Raw genomic sequence first — 13,600 nt, forward strand, 5'->3', positions numbered from 1 at the left:
CAATTTATCCACCATACTTTCCAAAAGTGACTTAAAAATTTAACATCCCTATCTTTTTTTGTGTGCAGCAAACCTTGGCAACATTGACTACAAAACTTATAAACATCGTGCTTCATGGCAAAGGTCATATGGATCGTGATGAGCATTTTCTCCCATATCTTGGTTTCACTAACTAAAGTTTTCCAATAACTCCCAAACTTCATTACCTTATATAACCTCTTGGGATAAGGATTCCTATAACATTTCATCAAATAAGATCTACTGATGAATTTCATAGCATTTGAAGGTCATCTAGGTCATGAACCGAAGGTAAATTACCTTAGGGGCATTATGGTCATTTTACACCGTTTCTTGGTTTACCTAGTTATCCTTATCCAATAACTACCAAATTTCATATCTAACCTCAACATACTATAATATGCTCAGTATTAAAATTTGATAGGCAACGGAGCTCATATAGTGGGTTATTTTGTTACTTAAATCTCGAGCTATTTGATCGGTTAAGGGTCTTAACTCATGGTTCTTTGGGTTTTTCTTTCATATATCCTTAATTTATACTTGGTTTAGGGTTCATATGAAAATCCAAGCAATTTCTACCAGTATTTCATAACAAAAAGTCCAAGGTAGCTACTTGCCTCATCGTCGACGTTTGGGACGTCCATTCTTGAGATTCCAGTATCTGAATTACTTCAAATTTCCTTTCACATACTCCTTATTGTGTCTAGTTTCTGAAACCATAAGATTTTCTATGAGAATCGGTCTGAAATGGGTTAAAATTGAGAAAACACGAGAAAAGGTCAAATTTTGAGTTGACTTGGACAGTTTAGTTAAACTGACCATATCATCATTTTTTTCCTCGAAATAGGAAGAAGATGCGAATTTTTTGCGTCACTGTCATCTGAAACTCGGCCTGTACAGCCACATTTAAAGCATTTCTCTCCTCAATTTCTTCGTGAAACTTGAAGATGGGTATTACAAGGAAGGGTTAGGGATTGATTTGATACCTTCTCGTGGATCGTAGCTGAAGATATTCGCTTCAGAAGTTCATCGAAAATTTGATTTATCGCTGGAGATAAAATAAAGAATTTCTTATTGGGTAGCCGATTCTAGGGGTTTCAAGAACCTATTTCTTCATTGAACCTCTTCCATATCCTTTCTTCAGGCTAAAGGAATTGGTTTGAAGGAACGTCTTTGAGTGTAAGACATTAATTTTCAAAAATCGTTCTCGGTATGCAACTCACTCGAAACGCTAGATTTTCGATCTCTTGGGTAGCTTGTTCTACGATGTTTCATCTCTCGATTCCTTCATCAAGTTTACTCAACTTCTTCCTCTAAAGCTAGAGGAATCCTTAATTTGAAGGAAAAGATATCGTAGATAGGAATTCGACTTTTATCCCAAATTTAATTTTGAAACCTATTTCCTTCAACATTTCTTGGAGCTGCAGAAACTGATTGGAATCATTCTTGCTCGACGAATCATCATGTATCCTCGGATTGGATTTTCAAGTTTTTCTTGAAGTTCTTCAATGGCTGATTGAATTGGGGGAATGGTTTCTAGGCACTTTCAGCACTCTATTCCTTCATAGAACTTGTGGGTAATCTTGTTGAGAAACGGTAGGAATAAGTTTGAAGAGAAATGGTGGAGGATTGCTCTCGAATTTGGAAGAAATCTTATTGTCTTGTTGGTAATCTTGTCTAAACTTGTGGGTAATCTTATTCCTTCATAGAACTTGTGGGTAATCTTGTCTAAACGCTTATTGTCTTCGATTGGGGGATCGACCTTTCTCGATTCTTATTCCGTATTGTTGCTCCTACTCCAGACTTTATAGTAGGAGCTTAAACCGACATTGAGAGCTCCAGAATCTTCGTTATTTAGAGATCGAACTTTCTAGATAATTTTTTTGAGATATCAACTCCGATCATAACCTTACGGACCTTGGCTTTGAATACTAGTCTTTGGATGTGATGATCCGTGTGTGTTCGTTCTAGATCATATCAAATTTCGGAGGAGATTCGACGGTTGAAGTTTGAGTTCGAAGGATTTTTCTTGGATGGTCACGGTAGATGCACTGATTCTAATTAAAGTGGCATTTCTGTAATTATCCATTCTTCCAGGGGTATTTTGGTAATTTGCAACTTTCCAAATATTTTATTATTTTTCTCCAAAAATCCATAATTTTTCTACAAATTCCTCGTAGCTTTTTGATAATTTTTCGCTTAATCTTGAGATTCCTTCTAAATAAGGAATTACAAATCCCGAAAGATTATTGATAATTGATAAAATGACTTTTTTGCCTTTTTCATTTACTTTTTCCTTTCCAATCCTTTTCAAAAAGGCCTTTAACTCCTTGAATTCACTTGTTAGGGTAAACGAGTTACTTGACCAACTCTTAGTTAGGTGAAAAAAAATGATAAACATGGAGTGAGTAAAACTTAGTAAGTAGCCTATTAGTAGGTTCTTAATCGCGACCTTAAGCTAGGATATTACTTCTTATTATGTTTTCAGGATCTTAGAACTTAGAGGTCATCGTGTCATGTATCATATACTGATCCTGAAAACCTTCCCCTAAAATTACCTTCAATTTTCTCCCCATGAACACATGAGTGGTGTCGTCATAATCATGTAATCCTACTGGTAAATCGTGGTGTAGGACATCTCGTTTAGCTGATGGGAAAGGTAGGCCTACATAACATCCATCTCATGATACATATTTCACGACATCCTACCTAAAGAGGAATAGGGGCCTTTTAGTACACATCGTAATGCAAATAATGGTTACTTATGGGTATGGATCCTAGCAACTTATTTAGCATGTTATTCACATAGTTCTAGGTGCTTGGTACATGGATTATTGATGAACCTAGGTTTATACATTATTTCATGGGTTAGGCTTTAGGAGTTGAGGTTTTAGCTTAGGAAAACATTAGAGAAACCTAACGTGGATTAATTCGTGTGAAAACCTACTAGCACTTTGAGGACCTCTTTCCTTCACCAAACTTATGGGTAAACTTATTTAGAAGGTGTAGGAGCAAGTTTGGAAATGAATAGTGGACTATAGTTCTTGAATTCGAGGTAAACCCATGAACACGATACCCCAAAACAAAAAACTTGTATCTCTCGATTGGGTACTCGATTAAGCTTGCTTCTTGCCCCTAATAGTCTACCCTAATTCATAATTTATAGACGAATTTTCCACTACCATTGAAACGTCTAGAATTTCTATAATTTCATTCTTGATTTTTTTGAATCTTCTGCCAGAAAAGTCTTCTCCGATCAGAATCTTCCTTTTTTAAGCACCTTGTAATTCTTATTCTATAAAAAGTTTAATGATTCCGGAAGTTTATAAAAATTAGAAAAACTACCATTTTCTCAATGTTTTTTCAATTTTACTTGTTCTTTGCTTCTAGATAAGACTTAGTAGGGATTATACACGGTCTCTTATTGGAGACCTTGAGTGTTGCAAATTCTCCTCTCCTTTGAAAACTTTCGGTCATCGAAAGTGCTTATTCTAAAATAGGTCAGGGTACAAGGTTCTTATTTGCCTTCTGTTTCCCAAGTGGCTTCTTCTACTCTATGATTCTTCCATATGACCTTAACAAGAGAGATTTCCTTGTTTCTCAATCATTTGACTTTCTTGTCTATTATTTGAATCGGGTCTTCTTTATACGTTAGGTTATCTCTCAAGAAGAGAGTTTCATGAGCCAGTACGTGCGAACGATCTAGGGTATACTTCCGTAGTATGGATACATGAAAGATATTATGTACTGCAGATAAGTTTGGGCATTGCCCGATTCTGTAGGCCACAGATCCAATCCTTTCTAATATCTCAAAGGGACGGATAAACCTAGGGCTTAGCTTCCCCTTTTTACCCTACCTGAGCACCCGTCTCATGGGGTGCTACCTTTAGGAATATATGATCCCCTACCTACAATTCCATGTCCTTGCGTCTTAGGTCTGCATAGCTTTTCTCTCAGCTTTGTGCGGTTTGTATCCTAGCTTTAATCTTTTGGACTGCGGCATTGGTAATTTGCACCACCTCTTGCCCAATAGTTGTCGTTTGCCCCCCTTCTTCCCAAAAGATTGGGGATCGAAATCTTCGTCCATAGAGAACCTCGTATGTGGCCATTTGTATGGTGTCTTGGCAAGTATTATTATAAGAAAATTTCATTTGGGGTAGGTATTTATCCCAGCTTCCTGCAAAAGCCATCACATATACCCTCGAACATGTCTTCCAATATTTGCTTGATTATTTCTTTTTTACCATTTGTTTATGGGTGGAATGTCGTCCTACAACTGCGTACCCAATGCCTTTTGTTGAATTTTCCAGAAGCGAGATTTAAATCTGGCATCTCGGTCTAATACTATTGCCTTTTGTTGAATTTCCAGAAGTGTACTCAATACCTTTACTGATGAATGTTCATTTTTAATGTTAGCAAGAGTAGCTCAGTTGGGAGATTGTTAGACTGAAGATTTGAAGGTCACACGTGTTTTATCCCTGTTCATCGCACCTAATACAAGTTTATTATGTGACTATACAATCTAAAAACATAACTTGCTTATTCAATCTAAAATTAGTGATTATTTCTTTTTTAAACATAATGAATTAGCGGAAATACCTTTACTTATGAATTTTCATTTTTAATATTAGCGGGGATAGCTCTGTTGGGAGAGCGTCAGACTGAAGATTTGAAGGTCACGTGTTTGATCTCCACGTTCAGCGCACCTAATTCTAGTTGCATAACTCGACTATTCAATCTAAAATTAGTTATTATTCCTTTCTGAAATCTCAATGAATTATCGGAAATACTTAAAGTGTTCTAGTTCACCGCACCTTATACAAGTTGGATAACTTGAATATCTTATTAAAAATTAGTGATTATTTCTATTTAAAATTTCAATGAATTAGCGAAAATACCTTTACTGATGAATTTTTATTTTTAACGTTAGTGTGGATAGCTCAGTTGAGAGAGCGTTAGATTGAAGATCTGAAGGTCTCGTGCTCGATCCACGTTAACCACACATGGTTCATGTTGCACAATTTGACTATTCAATCTAAAATTAGTGATCATTTCTTTCTAAAATTTCAATTAATTAGCGGAAATATCTTTACTTAAAAACTTTCATTTTTAATGTTAGCAAGGATAGCTCAGTTTGGAGAGCATCAGATTTAAGATTTGAAGGTCCGATCTCCACGTTCACCGCACCTGTTTCCATTTGCATAAGCTGACTATTCAATAAAAAAATTAGTTACCACGTTCACCGCCAATAAAAAAATTAGTTACCACGTTCACCGCACCTGTTTCCATTTGCATAAGCTGACTATTAAATAAAAAAATTAGTTACCATGTTCACCGCACCTGTTTCCATTTGCATAAGCTGACTATTCAATAAAAAAATTAGTTACCACGTTCACCGCACCTGTTTCCATTTGCATAAGCTGACTATTCAATAAAAAAATAGTTATTAGCCGAAATGTGATTATTTCTTTTTAAAATATAATGAATTGGCAGAAATACCTTAACTTATGAATTTTTTTTTCAAATATTAGTAAAGATAACTCAGTTTTGAGAGTGTCGAACTGAAAATCTGAAGGTCACGTGTTCGATCCATGTTCCCTACACCTGATTCACGTCACATAACGTGACTCCTGACTATTCAATTTAAAATTAGCGGGGATAGCTTAGTTGGGAGAGCGTCACGTGTTTGATCCACGTTCACCGCACCTGTTTCCATTAGCATAAGCTGACTATTCAATAAAAAATTAGTTATTAGCAGAAATACCTTAACTTATGATTTTTTTTCTTCAAATATTAGCAAAGATAACTCAGTTTGAGAGTGTCGAACTGAAAATCTGAAGGTCACGTGTTCGATCCACGTTCACTGCACCTGCTTCACGTCACATAACTTGACTCCTGACTATTCAATTTAAAATTAGCGGGGATAGCTTAGTTGAGAGAGCGTCACGTGTTTGAAAATTTTCATTTTCCCTGTTACAGGGGATAGCTTAGTTGGGAGACCATAATATTGAAGATTCTATAACTTACTATCTTATCTAAATTTAGAGATGATTTCTTTTTAAAGTTTCAATGAATTAGCGTAAATAATTATTTATTTGACTATAAATGCTCCATAAGACATTTAGTAAAATGTCTCATTTTATTGCATGGAACAATAAAATTGAAGTTCTCGTATAATTGTCAATACATTCTACTTTCAATGTTGTCAAATTGAGTCATTTTGATGTAGGTGATGATTTTTCTGATTTGAGGACGAATCCTGAAGAGGGGGATGATGATAAGAATCACGGTGTACATTCTACTTTCAATGTTGCTGAGTTGAGTTCTTTTCATGTAGGTGATGATTTTTCTAATTCGAGGACGAATCCTTTTGAAGAGGGGGATGATGATAAGAATCACGGTGTTCCAACTGGACCTATTACACAACCCAAGGCCAAGAAGATTCAACAAGCATTCATACTTCATCTATAAAATTGGATAGGCTAGGTTCAACCATCATTTCATGTGTTACAAGCTGATTCGTTTGAGTCAAGATCATTTGGAGATTCAAAAGTAAATATTTGGACGGTTGAAGTAGTGGATGAAGTTGCAAGCATCATTTCATGAGTGGTTAGAAAACTTTATTTATTATTTTAATTTCATAAAGTTTGTAATGCTCAAATTGACTTTGTCTTCGGTGGAGATTTAAAGGGATCGAGATTAAATCACGGCCACTAACTTCTTTTGTTGGGAGACTATAAATACCCACAAATTATTATGTAAAAGCATATTTGTGATCAATGAAATTGATCTCTCAAGTTGAGACGATCCCCCTTATAGAAATCTTAGCATATCTTTGTCATTTCTAAGTTTCATGCAATTCTTGTGGTAGATTGCATCTAAGTCATTCAATCAAGCCTTGATCAAGTTCGATTGTCAAGTGACTCAATTTAGAAAAAGGTTCCAAATCTTGTTTCTCAATCTTGGATCTCATCATCTAATTCTAGCTTTATCTCTTGGTTGATCCAAATTTTTTATAAGAAGTGTTAATTTCTTTAATACAAGGGTTCTTGCTTCTACAAAAGCTTGGCTCGTTGGGCTGAAGATTACGGTTGGTCTATCATCCTTCAACGAGATCTTCTATCCTCATGACTTGCTCTGATGCGGTCGTTCTTCTAACGCCGATGACACGTCCAGTTGTCGAGATTGGTAATGTGAGTTTGTAACCCATGCATTGAGGTTCTTGGAATGATTCTATAGCTTATCATTTTCATGTTGGGAGTTGGATCATGGGTCTTGGGCGAAGGAATCCTTTATTTATTGCCCTTCCAGTTGAAGGAAGTGTCGTGAGGCTAATTTTTTTTCAATTTTTTTGATTTTTTTTAGTGATTTTATTTCAATTTTGTCAAACTCACTTAGGTGCTCATCTCAATCATTTCAGCCTTGTTGGCGTTCAATAAGGGAGGCCTTGGAAATAACCTGTAACTATTCAACTGGATTATCACATTAACAATTTGAATCAAATAAAGTGACATTAACCATTTGAATCACCTCAACCCCACTTGTTCAACTTGACCAAATGTTTATAACATAACACTAACAAAGGTACAAAGTAACACAAACAAAGGTACAAAGTAACACTAACAAAGGTACAAAGTTCATAAAAGTCTTTTTAATCTAAAATACCATTGAACTTGACCATTATAGTACCTCTCAAACGTAGGTAAAGTTTAAATTCAGGTCTCCTTGTCAAACTCACTCGGGTGCTCATCTCAACCATGATGGCGTTCAACAAGAGAGACCTCGAAAATAGCCGGATTATCGCATTAACCATTTGAATCACCTCAATCCCACTTGTTGAAATTGAAACAAATATCTATAACATAACACTAACATAGGTACGATGTTCATAAAAGTCTTTTTAATCTAAGATACTATTAAACTTGACCATTACAGTGCCCCTCAAAATGAGGTAAAGTTTAAATATAATTGGTGACAAAAGATGAAACTATAAAATAAAAAGAAATAAGAAAATAATATTCAATTTCAAAGAATCAAACTAGAATCTCCTAATGAAAGCCAAATATCCAAACCGTTGGACAACAATGAATTTTTGGTGTAGTTGTCCTAAAGTCTTTTGTCTAATCGCTGAAGAGTTTTACTATGATGTTTTGGGTAATGTCTAACTCTTCAACACGTCCTTTCATGTGTGTGATAGAGTTCTCAGAGTTACCGCGATGATTCGAGTTGTTCGATCGTGTGGCTCTTTCTTCAAAAGGGATAACATCAAACGTCAGGTCTTTGATTGACAACCCATCTAGAGGAGCGTCGATTGCATCGATTCCATCAACAGTCTTCCCATGAGTTTATGGTGCATGACCCATTTTTTATACCATTCACCTTCGAGCACCACCATAGTTTTGCATCGTCCATGAGATGCATTGCGACCAACGTAACTCTTAGGTCTTATGAGCAAGTTCCAGTAACCTTCAATTGTTCTACGTCAAAAATAAAGCTTTTTAATTTCTTAGCATCCCGGTTTCCCTTTAAAGGGTTGTGTTCTTGGATTTGAAGTTTGTTAAGCCCACATGAGATGCATTACGAAGTTCATAAAAGTCTTTTTAATCTAAGATAGAAACTGTAAAATAAAATGAAATATGAAAACAGTATTCCATTGCCAGGAATCGAACCCAAGTCCCCTGGGTGAAAGCCAGATATCCTAACCGCTGGACAACAATGGATTTTTTGTGTTGATGTCCTGAAGTCTTTTGTCAGATCGCTGAAGAGTTTTAGCATGATCTTTTGCTTAATATCTAACTCTTCGACACGTCCTTCCCTGTGTGTGTTAGAGTTCTCAGGGCTACCGCGACGTTTCAAGCTGTTCGATTGTGTGGCTCTTTCTTCAAAAGAGTCAATATCAAATGTTAGGTCTTTGATTGGCAACCCATCCAGGGGAGCGTCGATTGCATCGATTCCATCAATGATCTTCCCATGAGTTTATGGTGCATGACCTATTTTTTATACCATTCACCTTCGAGCACTACCCTAGTTTTGCTCGTCCATGAGATGCATTGCGGCTAACGTAACTCTCAGGTCGTATGAGAAAGTTCCTGTAGCCCTCTCTCAGGTCGTATGATAGAGTTCTTAGAGCTATCGCGACATTTCGAGGTGTTCGATCGTGTGGCTTTTTCCTCAAAAGAGTCAATATCAAACGTCAGGTCTTTAATTGGCAACCCATCAAGGGGAACGTCGATTGCATCGATTCCATCAACGGTCTTCCCATGAGTTTAGGGTGCATGGCCCATTTTTTATATCATCCACCTTCGAGCGCCACCATCCATGAGATGCATTGTGGCCAACGTAACTCTTAGGTCCTATGAGCAAGTTCCTGTAACCTTCAAGTATTGTTCTACGTCAAAAATAAAGTTTTTTAATTCCTTAGCATCCCGGTTCCCATTTAAGGGTTTGTGTTTTTGGATTTTTAGTTTGTTAAGCCCATCATGAGCTTGACTTGGGGTGTGGTTCTCTACGACCCTCACTCATCTCAGTCATGATGGCATTCAACAAAAGAGGCCTTGAAAATGACCGGATTATCACATTAACTATTTGAATGACCTCAACCTCACTTGTTGAAATTGAACCAAATATCTATGCCATAAAACTATTAAAGGTTCAAAGTTCATAAAAGTCTTTTTAATGTAGGATACTATTGAACTTGACCATTATAGTGCCTCTCAAACCAAGTTCATAAAAGTCTTTTGAATTTAAGATACTATTGAACTCCTCCATTATAGTGCTTCTCAAACCTAATAGATACTATTGAACTCATCCATTACAGTGCTTCTCAAACCTAAATACTATTGAACTCATCCATTATAGTGCTTTTCAAACCTAAGTAATGTTTAAATATAATTGGTGACAAAAGATGAAACTATAAAATAAAAGAAATAAGAAAATAAAATTTCATTGTCGAGAATCAAACTCGGGTCTCCTCGATGAAAGCTAGATCTTCTGTGTAATGCCTAACCCTTCGACACGTATTTTTATGTGTGTGATAGAGTTCTCAGAGCTATCGCCACGTTTCTTGTTGTTCAATTCTGTGGCTCTTTCTTCAAAAGTGCCAACATCAAACATTAGGTCTTTGATTGGAAACCCATCCAGGGGAGTGCCGATTGCTTCAATTCCATCAATGGTCTTCCCATGATTTTTTGGTGCATGACCAGTTTTTTATAAAATTCACCTTCAACCGCCACCATAGTTTTGCATCATCCATGAGATGCATTATGGGCCAATGTAACTCTCAGGTCCTCTGAGCAAGTTCCTATAGTCTTAAAGTATAATATCAAAACATATTAACGTATTTGATAAGTAAAATATTAAAATAATTGATGTGTATCATAAACATTAAATAAAAATATATATTTGAAATTTGAATGCGATTCATATTAATTAAACATATATTATGATATTCTACGACATTTTAATATTATTTAAATAAGATATTATATCTTAATGTATTAGGTATTCAAATATATAATTTGACAAAAATTATCACAAGTTCACTGTAAATAGAACCCTAGGGTTAAGTCAAAAAGCATCAAACACTAAATACCGTGACATTTTAGGTGATATTTTGCAGAGGAAACTAATAAGGTCTTCAAAGAGCATGTGGTCATGTCTGACATTTTAGGTTAACAACATGGTGAAAAGAAACCAGAAATTCTGATAATGTTAATTAACTACAAACCTTTGAATAAAGTTTTAGAATAAATAAGATATCCCAACCAAAACAAAAATGATTTGATAAAAAGAATTTAGAGTCAAATGTTTTTATAAAATTCGACATGAAATTGGGATTTCCGAAAATTCTAATTTCTTAAAAGGACAAATATAAAATAGCATTTAATGTCCAATTTAGAAAATATGAGAGGAACGTCATGCCATTTAGGCTAAAAACGCTCCATCCAAATTTCAGAAGATTATGAATGATAATTTCAATCCTTTCAAAAAATTTCGATAGTTTATATTGATCATGTGTTGATACTTTCTAAAACCATTAAGATCAGCACTTTAAACATCTACATAAATTCATTAATGTAATCAAAAGAAATCAGCTAGTTGTGTCCATACCAAAATTAAATAATATCAACCTCAGATCCGTTTTCTTGGATTTTAAATTTATTTGAGCCTTATTAAAACCCATCCAATGGTCTTTCTCTCAAACTTTGGTGATGACGTATCTTAGAAAAGCCAACTTCAAAAAAATTTTAGGTTCTCTCGATTACGTGTCTTATATCCTTCAAGATATCAGGCACATTTACAAATGTCTTGATGAGTGTCTTCAAAATAATACAAAGTCTTGATTTCTAAGGGATGTCTCTACAACTAAAAAAAATCAAATCATTATTCAAATAAACTTTCTGCTTAAGTCTTATTGACCCAAGGGCAGATCTCATAATGAAATGTGACGCATCAAATATCGGATATGGAGGTATCTAAAATTGTCAAAGAGGAAAGGGAATCAATTATCATCTTTCATTCAAAAGCCTCAATAATACCATACAAATTACAAAATAGTAAAAAAAATATATATATTATTTCCATTGTACCCTGTGTTCAAAAATTTTAAAGAAAATTTAATTAACAAAACTATTAAAATATATTCCAGAGTAAAATTTAGTTTTAGAAAAAAAGGGAATAATCTTAGTTTCAAACAAAAAATAATTTTACTAGATAGAAGTAAATTTTGTTGTGGTTTTATTTTAAAATTCTACCTATAAAAGAAGTTGAAAACACATTGGGAGATTACCTATGTCTTCTCAAACTCATACTAATCCAACCAATTATTTGCATGGACTCAAAAGTTCAATTACCTATAAAAGAAGTTGAAAACACCTTGTGAAAGTCTGTAAGGATACTACGACCTCTAGCTTTGCAAAATCCAGCGTTGTTGAAACTTATCAAAATCGCTGCAAAAATAAAGTTTAACAAGTGGTTCTATAATGTAGTGGTTAACACTTTTGACTTTGAATCTAACGACCTGTGTTTAATTCCCGATAGGTAATCCACCAATTTATACAAAATTGGTCCATAGTCGATTCGGTAGGGTCACTTTTGGACCGATAATCTGTAGAAGGGGTCACTAAGGTTGAGATCATACAAAATGGGTCCATAGCTCAATGTTAGAGCATTTGATTGCAGATCAAGAGGTCACCAATTCGAACCTAGTTGGGCTCTTCTATCTTGGATAGAAATTTGTTACACTTTTTGGACCGACACTATGTCTAAGGGGTCATTAAGGTTAAAATCCTACAAAATGGATCCATGGCTTAGTGGTAGAGAATTTGACCGGTCACCCGTTTGAACTTGGTTGGACCCTTTTATTTTGGATAGACACTTTTTACACTTTTGGACTGACACTCTAGAAGGGGTCACTAAGGTTGAAATCATGCAAAATGGGTCCATAGCTCAGTGGTAGAGCATTTGACTGTAGATCAAGAGGTCACCAGTTCGAATTTGGTTGGACCCTTTTATTTTGGACAGGCACTTTGTTCGATTTACTCCCGACCACCGAGTGTCTAAAGGAAAAGAATAATTACGGATTCCAAACCTTATTCCAAAGTCCTCCACCACATAGAACCATGTACTTAAAACCCGATGTCAACTATTGACGATACTGACATCCTTAACTGCATTACTACTGACATCCTTAACTGCATTACTAGGATTTTGGTGGCTTATTACGTTCCTGCATTCTGCCTTAATTGGATTAGGATAATTGGATTAGGATATTGACATCCTTAATTGGTACTAAAGCATCTAAAGGCAACCCTTCCACACGGCTCATTCTATATAATTCAAATGATCTTCATAACCTAATTCATAAAAAAATAAATAAAATAATTAGGAAGCATTGATGTGCTAGAGCAGAATAAGATGCATAAAAAGAACTTGCCGTAATTACTTTATTCATCGACCTAATTCAAATGATCTTCATAACCTAATTCATAAAAAAATAAATAAAATAATTAGGAAGCATTTATGTGCTAGATCAGAATAAGATGCATAAAAAGAACTTGCCGTAATTACTTTATTCATCGACCTTTAATCTTAAAAGTAACTTAAAATATTACAATATTGTGATTCAATCGCCTATTATGAAATTAGGCCCAAACTAAAAAATAATATTTTTAAAAGATGGAAAAATTCATAAGCCAACTAAAATATGTATTCAAAGATCCGAGAATTCACAACAACAATCACAAACAATATTAATTAGCATCTTGTCTTTTGGTTTGTCACATTTTCAAACATAAACAAACCTCAATTTCAAATCGGTGAGTATTATGGATCATAATCGACAGTACTTTGCAAGTAGCTTTGAGCATTCACAAAAGGTCAAAAGTTGAATTTCTTTAGAATGGTAACCAAATAACCAATGATTATTGTTGAATTTACAAAAAAATACACCACAAATTTCATTTATAGATATAAATGGAACCATTTATATAAAACCCTGACTATATAATTGCATCTTCACTAACAAACCCACCTCGGAGTGATCATCTTCACCAGAGGTTGCAAATTAAGAAGCCTTCCAAGA

The 13,600-nt window shown here is 34.9% G+C and overlaps 1 non-coding gene and 1 pseudogene across 1 annotated transcript; one reads left to right on the forward strand and one right to left on the reverse strand.

Moving 5' to 3' along the window:
- Positions 1-13,600, reverse strand: part of LOC111439302 — a 75,746-nt pseudogene that overhangs the window by 58,729 nt on the left and 3,417 nt on the right.
- TRNAY-GUA lies at positions 12,455-12,526 on the forward strand. The gene has a single exon. It is a non-coding gene; the product is annotated as a tRNA-Tyr (tRNA).

The sequence above is a fragment of the Cucurbita moschata genome, unplaced genomic scaffold, assembly GCF_002738365.1.
Source record: "Cucurbita moschata cultivar Rifu unplaced genomic scaffold, Cmos_1.0 Cmo_Scf00090, whole genome shotgun sequence".
NCBI classification, from domain to species: domain Eukaryota; kingdom Viridiplantae; phylum Streptophyta; class Magnoliopsida; order Cucurbitales; family Cucurbitaceae; genus Cucurbita; species Cucurbita moschata.